The sequence below is a fragment of the Dermacentor albipictus genome, chromosome 10 (assembly GCF_038994185.2).
Source record: "Dermacentor albipictus isolate Rhodes 1998 colony chromosome 10, USDA_Dalb.pri_finalv2, whole genome shotgun sequence".
Taxonomy (NCBI): Eukaryota; Metazoa; Arthropoda; class Arachnida; order Ixodida; family Ixodidae; genus Dermacentor; species Dermacentor albipictus.
The window spans coordinates 71,083,128-71,095,198 of NC_091830.1; the positions used below are offsets into that span (position 1 = coordinate 71,083,128).

Below are 12,071 nucleotides of genomic sequence, written 5' to 3' on the forward strand. Positions count from 1 at the left end.
AAAATAATATGACAATTCTGTGAATTGCACCTGATGTTACATCTAAAAGGGACAACATCGATATGTTACACATGAATCCAAAAGAAATCAGTAATATAGAAATACAGCTATTGCAGAACCCTTGTACACATGTAACAAATTAACGTAATATATAAATTACGTATCGAGTTTGTCCGCTTTGAATGATGGATGCCGTTTGCAGAACCGTGGTATCTCTTTTTGATGCAGAAGTATTAATTTACAAACTTCGTGCGTAGATCTATTCTTTTTGAATTTCTGAAAATCTTTTTCACAAAATTCACCTCATAAATCGAAATTCCGCGTCCAACAGTGACTAGTATTTACCTTCACTCTCAAATGCAACAAATTTGATTAAAATCGGTCCGGGGGTTATCTCAGAAACGCGTTTTTGTGTTTTACATCTGTTTGAATAGGTCGCATATCGGAGTTGGGCCCGAGCTAAAGCTTCTTCTTAAGGGTTATTGCAGGGTTTGTTGATGGACGCTGTTTCGCATTGTTTTATTTTTCACCTTATCTAACCCATATCGCGGGTATATGGTTCAGAGGATCTGCCACCGTCGCGGCGAGCCGTCACTCGAGGAACTAATGAAGCAAAAGGACAAGTTAAACACAACTGGTGTTTTGTCAGGCCGCAACTCGTTTCTCGCGCATACAGACCAGCTGACTACGAACGGAATCTCTTTCCTGGTCCCTGGATCTGTCTAAACAAAGAAGGTTGAACTAACGAAGCAACAGCAATACGCGTGACCGTTCCATAGGTGGTGACGTACCTGAACGCATCTCGAGTTAATCGCGCTGGCGCCGAATCTGTGAGAAAACTGGCCTTCACACCCCAGGAGGTGCCGATAACTACCGCCATGCAAAGTAGTGAAAAAGACAACAAAATGTTGACCGCGAAATAGCTGTGACATCTCATTAACATTGATTTGGCGGCGCTTTATGAATGTGTGTGAGGATTGATGGCTTGCGGTATGCCGCTTAATTTCGGGGTGGGGGGGGATGCCCGCCCCCCCCCTGCCCCCCCTTGGGTACGTGCCTGTAACGTGCTAACGATTGTTTAGTATTCCTGCGGAGCGCGCGGGTCCGAGCAGCACTGTTGCGCGCAGCGCGGCGTGGTTTCGCGAAAAATGTAAACAAGAGAGGAGAGCTGGCCCGATAGGCGGAGCCAAGCCCTGAGCAGCGCAAACTTACGGCTTCACCCAAGAGTGACGTCAGATGCTCCGTGTCTCCGTGGTAATAGGCGATTGGAGGATTGGTGGTAGAAAAGTAAGGAAACGACAAAAAGCGGAGACGTACAAAATCACAGTTAACAATAGAAGATTGGAAAATATGATTATGAAAGTTCATAGTAATCTTTTTCACTTTCTTTATTGTTTAATGTTGGTAGGACATTAGGGAGTATAATATCAATTGCTTGGTGGCGCAACCCATGCTGCCCCGTTCCAAAGGAGATGCTCATAACAAGCTGAATTAAAATTATTTTTAAATGTTTTCAGCGTCCTCGTTGTGGGTGCCCTCGCGTACAGAAGCAGCCTTCAACAATTTGTACTTTCAACTCCTTTAAATGAAAAGAGCCGAATCGACATCGACAGCGAGCGCGCGTGCTTTCTGTTTTTTTGGCGTCCAATTTGGTGTGCCGGTTGCTTCTGCTGTCTGCAAGAACAATGCTCCCTACCTCGTGTGGAAAATAACAAGCCTGAATATCGGTAGAGGCGGTAGTACGAAACGCAACGCCATCTCATCTGAGAGCAAGGTCAGTTACTATCAAGCTAGCGCTATAGATCAGCGTGATAAAGGATGTCGCTGCTCGTTTCGGGATACCACAAAGAGATCGCTCACTATGAGTGAAGTTGAAAGAAGGTGCCTTCAATGCGCTGCAGAAAATCAGGAATTCCCAGAGAAAGCTAGTCAAAGTTATCAGACGCTTTTACCGCAAATATGGTAATTTGATAAAGTTAAAAAAGTTGATGTTACGCTTACCTATGTTAGGGAAGAAGGGGAAAAGGAAGGCGGAGTTAAGTTAAATCCTTAATTGCACCTCTTCCGAGCAAAAAAAGAATTGGATGCCGTGAATGTTTAGCAAAAACGTTGAATTTTAGTAGAGCCAGATTTTGGTTGAACTAAGTGCCGATTTTACCGCCCTCTATTTGTCGAGGTTTAACTCTATTGTCATTCAATTGCACCTGTTACGACACTTGTTCATCACCTGTTGTTTAACGAAGAATCCGCTGATTTCGTGCCTTCATTGGTGTAACTACGGTGCCGGCACTTCTGCAACTTGCGGTGGGGTATATTGCTCCAGTGACGTGTTTGAACATTCATTTTGACTGAAGCATGTTATGATAGCTGCCCTGTGTAAAATGTTAACATGCAAGGAGGTATAGCAATCCCCTGGTTGTCTTGACCTCTGGTGGTGTCCCCACTTACCCATCACTATTATGCCAAAATCCTTTGTGAGGAAATTACCAAGAACAAAATGTTCTCATTCTACTGGAAGGACATTAAACGAACAGCAGATTGGCAATATATGATTGTACCTATAGGCTACTCTGCTGATGTTACATTAGTCGAGAATAGTGATCCAGGAGACCAGGATTGTGCCAGCAGCTGCCATGACTGTCTAACGTCCGCTCAACATCTGTGTGTAGGAATAGAGCTAGCATCTGTGACTTCTTCATAGTCAAGCACGTAGCCTTCCTAGTTGCTGAAGTGGTCCTAAGTTGAGTTCTTTTCATCTGCATGTAATGACAATAATTGAGTGCATCTGCATCATCTTCATGTTGTAGAGCTCTGCTTGTCCTCATTTTTACTGTATGGTGCTGGTATCCTTTTGATTCAAGGTTAGCATAAGGCCTATCAATGGGGCAGCCTAAATATAAGCTTTAGAAAAGCTGCACGAATTCAGCAGTTAAGAAGCTAGTCTTGTTTTAGTTGAGAGCGGTGGCTCATTCCAGCTGCGTGTTCTCTATTCTGATTTCAGGTATTCTTTTAGGCAACCTCTTTGCAGCTTGAGTAGCATCCATCACGCCTTTTTTATAATTCAGCAAACTTGCTCTTCTGAAGTATGGTAGTTCTTTTATTAAATCTGATATTCTGTCATTCTTAAAGGGGAGGAGGTGCAAAATAAGGTCATGACTGTTGCGATGACAAATTATATTTACAAGTAAATCAACTACAGTACTGTGAAAGAGTTCATAATGGATGCTCACCGTCTTAGTTTTCTTCTTGGAGCTGATGCTTGTGCTTGCGCAAGAAGAAGCAAAAATCTTCACTATTTTCTGCCCACGAATAGGCGTGCTGTTTGAGACTGCTGAGTCGATAAAAGCTCAAAGAAAATGCGAAGCAGGTCTGCGTGTTACTGAGTTGTTTGAAAGATTAATACAACAGATTTTTTATGTTCTGATCATGTCCTTAATGTACCTTGTGATCTGCCCAGTCTTCCATAGCTGTCATGATCCTTAATCTTGGTAAACAAACACAAGCTGTATATTTTAGATTGTTTGAAGCTTGGGCTTGAACACTTGCATGGTGTGCAGCATGTTGGCTCAGCAGATGCTCTCTCTGTCATCTTTTCCAAAATTGCTCAAGGAACTGTGCCATCACACTATCTTCTCGTCGCTGTGGATTTTGGGACTGAAATGTCAATCTCTTCTTTGCGATAGCGAAAGGCTTGCGAATCATTCACCAGTGGAGAAACGGGCTGGTGTATTTCCGCTTTCTCTGGTGACGAGGAAATTTACGTGCGAGACGTGCATTTTATTGCTGCCCTTACCTTATACAATGCCATCCCCAATTTCTGAGGCGTCAGCTTTACCTGGCTGAGAATATTCTAGATGCTGGAACTGCAGTTCTTGACACCCTCTCTCAAAAGCCTCCCTACCATGAGCTTCCACTGAAACCTCTTTGAGAGCAGTAGTCTTGAAGTTTACTATTGAACTATGCATTTGTTTTGGGAGAGTTGCATTAAATTTCTGACACTCTACTGGCCAACGAAATGCTGCCATGGGAATGGTGATCCTCTGATTCAATGCAGCATGACTGTAGAATTGATTCAAAAAGGTGACATCCATTTATTTGCAGATACCTTGAGGGAACTAACCATGAACATTACCAGCCTGGCTCCTAGCTATGTGCCAAAAAAGTTAGTCTCGGTAGCAGGGCCTTTACATTGGCTACTCTTGACTTGGCCATTAGGCAAGCCCCAAATGTGCGCTCCTTTCCAAAATAGCTGAAAAATATGTAGGCGCCATAAATTTTCTAGTTGGCATTACAAAACACACGCAGTTGCATGGCATGATTCCCTGGCCCAGCATTCACACAATAAGGGACAGCCTGAGCACCAGTTTCCCCACTTTTTACAGTTCTCGAAGCTCGCTTTCAACTAGTGTGCCATTGCCGCAGCTCTGAAACAGTAGCTTCGCTTGAATACTGAAAGGCGCTGCCATTTCAAGCAGGTCCTATATTCTTGATAGTCTGCAGAACAGACCTCTTGCATGGCTTGCGATGTGTCTGCAGAAATCCAAGTGCACTATTTGATGCACCTGTTAAGACTTGTGTCACAAGGTTCCATGTGATTTCGAGCAGGAATGGCGGTTTTCTTGGATGCAGCGATGAGCTCATGCTGAGACTACGATGGCCATTTCTTCAGCCGCATACCCGCCGACTCAGTCGGGGCGTTAATTTCTCTGTAGATTTACGTGCTTCTTCATGTGTTGCAGCTCTAATGCGGACCGCATACATAGAAAAATTCAGCTAATAACCTGGCTTTCGCATTTAGTTGGCCTTACACAGACGTGTTGCCACAGAATGACATTTAGCATAAATAGACTCTTCATGGTCCCAAGAGCTGTATGGTTATTCTCAGCTCACTGGAAAGTACCTCTGCCTTCTTTCTTGGTATGCAGCTGTATATAGGCTTTTAAAGTGATAGCTTTCTTTACCTCTTTCCCCAACTTTGCGGTTTGTCAGTTTCTGGTGATTTATGGTCAGCTTTTGTCATTAGATGCCACTAGTTGTCACTAGAAATAAATGAATAAAAACGTTGCTTAGTTTAAAACTATGGCCCCCAGCAGCAGAAACTTGAGTCTCTGCCGATTAGACTGCGCACGCTTGCTTGAAGAAGTGGAATTAAACTTAAGCAAGTCAGTATTTGCGTGTCACATAGCAACACTTTATCTATATGACATACCTAAGTGCGCGTATCTTCCAGGTGGCGATGAAGAAAGAAGTTGCGGGATGCATGCATACCTGAAATTACGCTCTCATATGGTAAGTTTTTGTTTGTTTGTTACAATCTTAATAAAAACACTTGTAAAGCTGCCTGTTTCTTGGCCAATATCCTATAGTGCGTATGAACCTTTCTTTGGCAGCAAGAAATTCTTTGCACGTCTCTCATTGTATTGTTGTGCTGTGGCACGTTTCTGCAAGGTCAAGGTTAACCCTTGTGCATTATGACTGAAGAAGTTTTTATGCTGTATAAATGTATTGCTTTCTATGCAAGGTCTGTTACGAAGATTGAGGGGCACGTTCGTCGCTGAAATTTGCAGCGAGTCTCTTGTAATGTGAAAGCTATCACTTACAAAGACAACGTAAGGTTTGAACTGCCAAGATTTCTTTTGAAATATCGGCTGTCAAACAGCTTGATTAAACCGAAAATGTACAAGAGTGACCATGTCATTCGGAAGATTAGGTCCTTTTTCTGAGCATTTGTTCAGTGACACTAGTCAGGTCCATGTTCTCGCTCTTCAAAGACCATTTATATTTTTGTAGTTGTTGACTCACTGCACACGACAGTGCGATGTGTAATGAATGTAATGAATCTGAGACATGTCGCACCGCGTCTTTTCGGCCTCCATTCAGCAAGGCATGTACTCATATGAGTTTTAATAATTGAGTGATATTCCGCGGCTAAACCCCTATGAAGCTATATTTTCTTTGCCACAGCAATGTCAGTCACTTTAAAGCTCCTCTTTAATTGCTGTCTAGCTACTCATAATCTTCTTTCCATAAGAAGGCTATTTCACAGCAACCACCGGCGAATCCAACTTTGCTTTGAAGCACTTCAAGGACTGATCAAAGCATTTAGTTTTTCAAAACTGTCCCCTTCTGTCAAAATTCCTATGCTCTCATATTCCCAGAACTTTTGCAGAATCTTGTTCATCGACTCAACAGAGGCACTTACTCATAGTACCCTAGCCTGTGTGACTACGTTCACCACTTATCTGAGGTATAGTGGTATTGAAACATGCACTAAAACTAAAAGCCAAGTGCAACTGAGGCTGTTGCCGGAGCAAAGTTTTATTTCTGCTTCTATGAACTTCCTCAACTGACATTCCAGGTAAAATCAGCTTGTCAAGGATGTGGTGCCATCTGTCTTCTCTCTTTCTGCACTGTGTCTGCAAATGCACTACGTCATTGCAAGTGAAGGAAATTTCAGTGGCTGGGATGAAATACTCCAGACTGCGGGAACGACTACGCTGACTGAGTTCTGTGATGCAGCGCAGCCTTGAAAGTAATCCTGTTTGCAGGAATTGAGGCGTAGAGTGATCCTGCTGAGCCGTTTGTATGCAAGCGTTTTGGAGATGTCATTACATATGAAGTTGCGCTGGCTGCCGCTATCTGTGGTGCCTCGGATGTAAACACAATTTGTATCTTCCGTAATCATCAGGTAAAACGGTTGGAGCAGAACTGCTTCATAGCTTGCGTGAGAGCTTGCAGGAAGACTCTTAGTGGTGACTGTACTTGAAATACTTGGATATCGAGGCTGCTTTGGTTTCCACGTTGGGTGATATAAGATGCGTGTCCTTCTTTACATTTTCTACGTTGTATGTCTCTACAGCAGTTGTGGGTGCGGTGTTCTTGTGGGGTACAATGAAAGCAACAGTTTTCAAAGTAGTGCTTCTTCATTTTCTTTTCTCTGGTGATGCTACAGGTGCAAGCTGCATTATGATGGTTTGATGAAGCACAGGCAATGCATGCATTGCTATTTACTTTCAAAAAGTTGTACGAAGCTGTTGCTGTTGGTGGCTGTATTGTCAGAGTAGCTTTCGTTCCAGGGTGAGAGTGTCTGTTTTCTGTGCTTTCACAGAGTCGGATTCACTCACAATTTTTAACTTCCACGCGAAGCTACATCATAAAGCTTGAAAGTCGTTGCCTGTCTAAATGATACTGCCACTTTCACATTCCTCATTGGAGGGTGATTTGCCACTGGTAATTCATCCGTGGGATCCAGTGATGTCAGTCAACAGAGCCCTGATTGGGATGTTTGTCATCTGGCCTATTTTTGGAGCTAACATTACGATCTTTGAATGCTTATGACACTGGACTAAGTCATACAACTTCCTCAAGCCTTGGACAACCCTGGGGCAAATAATGGTAGTGCTCGTAAGCAACCTAGGTGCTCTTGAACTCTGAGATGCTGGTAAATGATGGAATTGGTGAGGATGCCTCTGTCAGGGCATAGTACAGTTCACTCGCCTGGAGGCCTTAATCACTGTCGCAGCGCACGATAGGTTATGTAGGTAATAAAATGTTTCATCCTTTATGAGACCTTTCTTGTGAACTGATTCATTAAGCTGCTGCCAGATTCCAGGCTATTGACAAATTCCGCCTCCAAAATGTCACTAGAATTTTAGGAGCTTGATAGCCTGTTGAAGCTAGGCTCCTCATCTGGCTGAGCACTGAGTGATACCACTGTTTTCACTATTTCTTATCTAGGCTGATTTTGTTACAGCAACGCCTCTCTAGCTTTTACCTGTCTGGAAATTTCTCAGGAGGGATCTTTGTCTTTCATGACGGGCTTAACGTCTGCAGTGAATACCTCGTCAGTGATGAGTTCCTCTAAAATATCATTTTGCTTTTCTAGGTCCACATTGTTCACTTCCAGTTGTATCACTGATGCTATAGCCTCAGTGTAGGCACTTTCCAATATGCCCTTAGTTTTGTTGGTGAGGCACAGTGTGTTCATTCACTGTCATCACGTGTCTCTTTCTTTTGAGCGAGTTCATATTGAGTCTGAACTACAGTTGTGACTTAGCTCACCTTCACAATTAAATGGCTGAATTGGTTTTCACTGCCATTGATGCTATTTAGTATGCCACTATGGCTGAACTAACACTGGCCTTGAGAGGTGAGCTGCTAGAGCCATTTGCTCTTTGAAATGCTCCCCCAAATTAGGCTATTTATCAGCGGTTATAAGTGGCGGTAATTGGAGCTGAACATAATTTAGTATTTCAGCTCTTTTCAGCACATGGGAAAGGCAGGGACCAGTATCTATTCCCTTTACATGTAAGTATACGAGACAGTGCTTTATGAACTGACGAAGCAAATAGGTATCAGTTTGAAGTAAAACCGTGGAGGTTTGACACATTGTGCTGCACAAGCAGTCGTGGAATAACTCCGTCAAGAACAGTTCTCTGTGCCATCCTTGTCCAAAACGGCACTTTAGCAGAAACTTTTAACATGCCTACACTAAAGAAACTATTAAAACATGAGGCTCGCTTCAATCATGCCGCCTCATTAGTAAAATTTAAGCCAAAGGTTAATGTGTGCTATCAGCATCATCCTAGAAGTGAACAGAGTGGCCATAGCCACAGATACAGCACAGCCATCGGTCCTCCTTTGTTGTTTCCACTCTGGTTGCATTTCTCTCCGACAGAGGTTCCAATGTACTGCCTCCATGTGGACTTGTTTGTCCTGCAGTTCTGTAATCGTCGTGTCTTGTAATCCTCGTGTGGTGCAGAACTTGCTCAAGGGGGCTGTCGAATCATAAAGAAGGCTGCCATAATGTTCGGTCACGCATTCTGCAGCACAGCTGTTGATGGTGTCATTTATAAATATATAAAATATGCATACTCAACCACAGACACAATTTTATTAGTTAGGGCCTTCCTTGCAACCTTACATGATTGGAACAGCAGATTGCATGGCTGTAATTGCACTAGCTTTCAAATAATTCAAGCAGCAGTGATGAGCTAAGAATTTGGTAGGGCATGGTATTTGTTACACGCGTGTGTTTCAGCATATATTCTAGCTCTCTTTGAAGTGTGCCAAACACATGAATGTCTTTTTTGTGAAAATGATATCTGTTACTTTATTAAATCATTTGTAAAATAACTTAGAAGGCCCCTACGTGCGCCATTGAGGAAGGGGAACATAGAACAAAGTTGCGATGATTGCTTGGCTGCTTAAGTGAGAGGTTACGCTAGAATGGTAGTCATAATTACGGGAATTAAACGTGCGGCTCTATTTCGTATCGACTGCAGCATGTTAATTAACCTTGTGAGGACACCAGGCCAGAGCGGCCAACTCAAACCGAGGTGAACGAATGTTTGAAATGCCAGTTTGCAGATATGTGTGCATGAATTTCGAAGGTTGAGGCGCAGGTAACCTAGCGATGGAGGAGCACTGGCTCAGACAGAGGTATGTGAGAAGTTCAAGAGAGGTTTGTTTATCGATTTATGCCTAGATATTTTAATGATGAGGCCCGACATAGTGGGACATTTTTCATACAGTAGGAATGGTTTGAGTTGGAGCATTTGCGGCTGAAGGACATCCTTTTATATTTTGGTGAACATAATAAGTTCCGCACCAATTAGTAATTCGGTTAAGATTATGTTGAAGGTTCAGGCGGCCATCAGAGCTGTTAATAGGACGATAGATAATGCAGTAGTCAGCGAATATGCACATGCATGAAGAGAAGACTTTGGTTAGGTCGTTAATGTATATTAGAAAGAGTAAGTGACCAAAATGCTTCTTTGTGGTACACCGGGAGAAACATCTAAAAGGGGCAAGGAGAAGCTGTTAGCAAAAGTAACCTGCGGCCTGTTTGGAAGAAAAGTTCGAAGCCAGGATAAACTTTGCGTAAGTTTCAGTGATGATAATTTCTAAAACAGGCAACAATAAGCTATGCGGTCAAAAGCTTTTCAAAAGCGGTCAGTTTGAAGGTTTGAGTCCATGCTAAAATGCAAATCTGTCTTAAATTCAAGCAGATGCATTTTGCGCAGCAAACCTCCCCGGAAACCATGTTGGTTATGAAAAAACGAAGTTAGCTTCTGGATAATTGTAGAGATGAGATGCAATAATATGTTCCATCATTTTACAGCATATACGCGTCATCGATATCGGTCGGTTGTTTTCTGCCAAGGTTTTGTCACCGTCTTCAAAGATGGGTATGACTTTGGCAGTTTTCCAATCTTGGGGTATCTAACTTGTCATTAAAGATTGATAAAAAATGTGCAATAAAACCTGCTAGAGACTGAGACTGTATTGTTTACTAATTTAGAGGTTATATTGTCAATACTTGCTGAATACGAAACTGTCCAATGATTAATTAGCGCTGAACAGTACCATCAGTAAAGTGCTTTATGCCGCGATGTACGCAAAGGGTTGACCATTATGTTAAATGTTAGGTCCTTTTTATCCTGATGCCTTATTTATGCGCATAAAGCGGAGTCTGTTATATTGATTGCCTATTTCAGTTAAAATTACTGTATAGTCTTGTGCCGAATTTTCCTTGAATAATCTAAACGAAAGGTTGACTTAAGTTCGACACTGTGCCGGAAGTGTTTTGCAAAATCAGTTTTTTGCCTTCACTAAAATCTGCGGCAGAAGGTCAAATGGCTGTTCTATCACTGCTCAAGGTATCTTATGTTTATTTGTCAAGGCAGCATAAGCTTCTCCGCTGCTTCAAGGATACTCTTGCACTCCAACTCGCAGCCCTAAAGGACTGCTTTATCATTTCCTTCCAAAGTTGTAGTGAACGGATGGGTTTCGCTAGCAATAAGTGACTCGTAAGAACAGTCTGTGCTATTGGGGAGGAGTGTGCCGTATCATCGAATGAATGCTGCTGCAGGCCACTGTGGAACATTTATTGTCTTGGCTTTTGGTCTTAACAAGAACATATCTTTCGGGAAAATGCCAGTCAAGTATTCAGGAAGTATATGCTATTGTTGGCCATACAGCATATTGTGTGTCCGGCCATTCCTTACCAAATACACCTGTGTCCAACATTTATGAGTGCATGTTAACGGCACGAGGGGGAAGCTCAAGGCTGTAGTGAACACTAGATGGACATACGACACTGCTTTGATGCTACGCCCCAGTTGCACACTATTCCTGGATTGGCACACCCTTTCGAGGCCTCGGTGACAGCTTGCTGCCTATTTCTCTCTTGACCTGCTGACAGAATGTTTAGCTCACCATCGATGGTAGTGCTGTTGACTTTTGCACCTTGACCTTGAGACCCCTTCTCTACCACAGTAGTTAATGTGGCCTTTGTCGTCATCACTGTGAGACACAGTCTCCTCTCGTACTAGATATGCTATCACTCTTGCGCCCTGAACAGTCTGTAGATCCTGGGAATATAATAATTCCTGAGCCATTGGAGCTACATGTCCATATTTCAGAGTAGTCATTGGCCAGAGGTGCAGCCATTCACTCCACACTCAGTAACATGTCGCTGAAGGAAGCCAACACAGCTGATGTCATATTTATTGAAGACCTGCCCATTTGGTTTAAGTCCTCCTGTCAGACGTGCAAGAGACCACAAGTTATGACACAGATGCAGCTGTCCCCTGAAAAGCTCACATCTCTACCCACTGCATGTGGTGGTCCCATTATTTATATTGCTATGGAACAGCTGCGACAATGTGGCTGCACTGAGGAGAAAGAAGACGACGTGGGCCCCGCTTGATATAGCGTTTCCATTTTGGTCTTCCCTTAGCTTCCCTGTAAATAATTTGTATGTAGCATTGGGCTCCAGCTACATGTAACATTAATTTGGCGGAGGTGGACGTTCCCCGTACCCGTCATGAAGCTTCGCTGCGGTCGCAACGGCGACTGTGCAACTTCGGCTCCTGCTGGTGGCACTTCATCTACGCAACCGTCTCCGCCTGCAGCCCCGACCTACGTCGCCGTTTCCCCCCCTCGGGATCCTGGTGTTTTCAACGGTGTCGGCAGTCCTGATGTTGACGACTGGCTCCGCTTATACGAACGTGTCAGCACCAGTCAGAGGTGGTGCTGACAATCCCTTGAAATCCCTGAAATCCTCT

At 43.3% G+C, this 12,071-nt stretch overlaps 1 protein-coding gene across 3 annotated transcripts in view; it reads left to right on the forward strand.

Moving 5' to 3' along the window:
- Positions 1 to 1,546: 1,546 nt before the first annotated feature.
- Positions 1,547 to 12,071, forward strand: part of LOC135899248 (zinc finger protein 84-like) — a 44,815-nt gene continuing 34,290 nt past the window's right edge. The window contains exons 1-3 of one of the 3 annotated variants that reach the window (XR_010563571.2): positions 1,547 to 1,774; positions 5,231 to 5,289; positions 6,359 to 6,633. The gene's annotated coding sequence lies outside the window, so the exon portion shown is untranslated. Of the gene's footprint in view, positions 1,775 to 2,208; positions 2,305 to 5,230; positions 5,290 to 6,358; positions 6,634 to 12,071 lie in introns of those variants that run through there. The other 2 variants (XM_065428529.2, XM_065428530.2) reach the window with 2 other exon arrangements.